This window comes from Leptonychotes weddellii, chromosome 11 (genome assembly GCF_054177405.1).
Source record: "Leptonychotes weddellii isolate Sample4059 chromosome 11, ASM5417740v2, whole genome shotgun sequence".
NCBI lineage: Eukaryota > Metazoa > Chordata > Mammalia > Carnivora > Phocidae > Leptonychotes > Leptonychotes weddellii.
Genome location: NC_138379.1, coordinates 42,189,147 through 42,192,180, shown reverse-complemented (window position 1 = coordinate 42,192,180; position 3,034 = coordinate 42,189,147).

The window sequence follows — 3,034 nt, the reverse complement described above, 5'->3', positions numbered from 1 at the left end:
TCTATTAGATAAATAAATAAAATCTTAAAAAAAAAAAAAGATGCTTAAGAACCACTGCTGTAGGGGTCCCTGGGTGGCTCAGTCATTAAGCGTCTGCCTCCGGCTCAGGTCATGATCCCAGGGTCCTGGGATCCAGCCCCGCATCAGGCTCCCTGCTCTGTGGGAGGCCTGCTTCTCCCTCTCCCACTCCCCCCGCTTGTGTTCCCTCTCTCGCTGTCTCTCTGTCGAATAAATAAATAAAATCTTAAAAAAAAAAAAAAGAACCACTGCTGTATACCATTAAGGTGAGAATTAGAGACAGACTAACATTAAGTATGTGAGAAGCATCTCTGATAAGCAGTGTGCTACATTTATCTACATTATCATAAACCTCCCAATTACACTGTGAAATTAAGTGGTTTTACCTTACAGATGAGTTAACAGGTTCTGAGACAAGTGACACATCCATAACTACAACTCCTAATGGAAAGCAAGCTACTAGTTTGGTTTTAAATTCTTTAGTATTAAAAAAAAAAATCTACAAATTCATGATGAAAAAATCAAATTTATTACAGAAATAATTTAATAAATCAAAGTGACCTATAACATCTTCTCCCAGACATACTTTTAAGAGTTTAAGGCATCCTTTCTCTGTATCTTTTTTCTGTGCATGTAATACTTTAATGGTCATGTCATTATACAAATATGCCAAAACCGACCATTCCCTAGAAAGTTTTGAGGTACTGAATGTTTTTAAAAACATGATGTAACAGTTTTTAAAGGGCGCTAGAAATGTTAGCCTATTTATAAAATTGAGGAAATGGTTCAGCCTTTATCTAAAAGCCTAGACCAGCACTGATTGGAAGTATTCAACAAGCCATTAATTTGACAAAATGAATTAAGATATGAGACAGTAAGTGATCTGGGGAAAATCTGAGGTTTATGAATGGCCCTGAATACTATGTACACTTCACTGTTCTATATAGTCACTGGTAAATACTGTTTAACACAAAGTTCCATTACCTGTGACAAAATCAGAATTAAGGTTTCTCTGAATCATTAGAATTATAGCACCCTATCCACCACCATTCAATTTTTACAACCACTCAGAAGGTTCTGGGGACACAAAGATGTTCTGTAATTGCAATCTATAACTACAGGATAATTTTTAAATTCTTTTTGAGATTTTTTTTTTTTTAAAGATTTTATTTGTTTTTTGACAGAGAGAGAGACAGCGAGAGAGGGAACACAAGCAGGGGGAGTGGGAGAGGGAGAAGCAGGCTTCCCGCCGAGCAAGGAGCCCGATGTGGGGCTCGATCCCAGGACCCTGGGATCATGACCTGAACTGAAGGCAGACGCTTAACGACTGAGCCACCCAGGTGCCCCTCTTTTTGAGATTTTATATTTATAGTGTTTTAATAAGTAGACTAAAGGCATGGAACTCAGTAATAACTGGCTAAACTACATAAAAGTATTTTGATTAATGACATTTCTGTTTATAAAATGCAGATGGAAGAGACTGAAAGTAATAAATTAAAACACCTTGTTTTTCATCTGAACTTTACTTCTCTCTGACAGAAAATGTATCCATTGGGTACATATCTGTTTTGTAAGCCAATTACTCCAGCTTCAAGTAACCCTAATCCAGTTTTGTGTCACATTTTTCATCTTTATAAGGGCGTAAAAAATAGAAACTAAACTCCTAAAGAATATGTATTCAAAAGAAATTCAAAGTCCTATTTGCCTTCCAATGGAGTTTGGGCACCAATTATGCAACTACGTTTTGGTTAGGGTTAGTCGACCCCCACTCCCCACCAAAAAGAAGGTAACGTTAAAATCTCAAACCAGACTGTTAGTAGGCTCGCTATTTTTAACATCCTTTTGCTTTAATCTTTTGGCAGTTCCATAATCACCTAAAATGCAAGTCACTAAATCAAACGCCATCCAGCTCTCCGGTTGTTCTAAGCAGGTCACAAATGTGTTGAAGCGATCAACCTCATTCTCTTACTGGAATGTCCTACTGAATCAATCTTGTCTCCACACTATCTCACCTTTACTCAGCCTGATGTCAAAGCAAATGAACAATGAATATTCCTGAAAAGACTAGTATTTCCAATAGTTTAGAAAAAGTCTGGGTGAGAGTTACAAGAAACTATTACCTAAACTTCACAACTAATTTGTAGCCATTCTTAATAGTTTTGGGGAGCCCAAGTCAATGCTTTTCCCGCCCTCTTCACTTTCCTTTAATTCGCAACACAAAGAATAGGGAAAGTAAAAAACGAAGGCAGCGACACCATTACAGCCCACTTCAAATTTAGAACCTAAGCAACATGAAAGCACAAAAATATCCGCAGTGTCTCCCAGCAGAGACTAAGACAGACGACCGCCCTGCTGCCAAGCTCCGTCGTTGTTTCGTTAGGGTCAGGAGGCCCACTCCCCCACCAAATGATGCCCCGGCGACTTGAAAAGCGCGGGCAGGCTTGGCAGCCAGTGACCGGCATACAGCAGCTCTTGGGAAAGCAGAGCCCTCTCCCCAAACCAAAGGCCTCGGCTGGCACCGAGAGCCCCCAGGGAGCGGTCAGGCGTCTTTTTCTGTCCTAGCCCTCCCTACCACTTTCCTCCCAACGGGGCGACACTCGGCAATCCCTAGGCAAAGCCCAACCAATCTCCAGAACGCGCTCCAGGAAGCCAACCGGGAGACCCAAGGCCACCTCCTAGCCCCTGTGGGGAAAATGGCGCCTGTCACTCCATCTCCCTCCCGGCTAGTCACAAGGGCCAGCCTCCCTCCCTCACTACAAAATGGCGCCTCCCGCTGGGGCCCCAGAACCGGCATAAATCACTTGTCTGCGAGGCGGTATCTCTCTAGGCTGAGCGGTTCGGCCAACCAGTCAGACAGAGGAACTTTGATTCCGCCCTTTGCACAAACCATTCAGGCGCTGGCTGCAAGGCCAGACGAGGCTAACGTCACGGAAAGGGGGCGTGAATGAGGCGGTCTCCTTTCGCGTCGCCTAAATTTGAGCCAATCGCAAGCAGGAAGCGTCTCGTGAGTGACGTA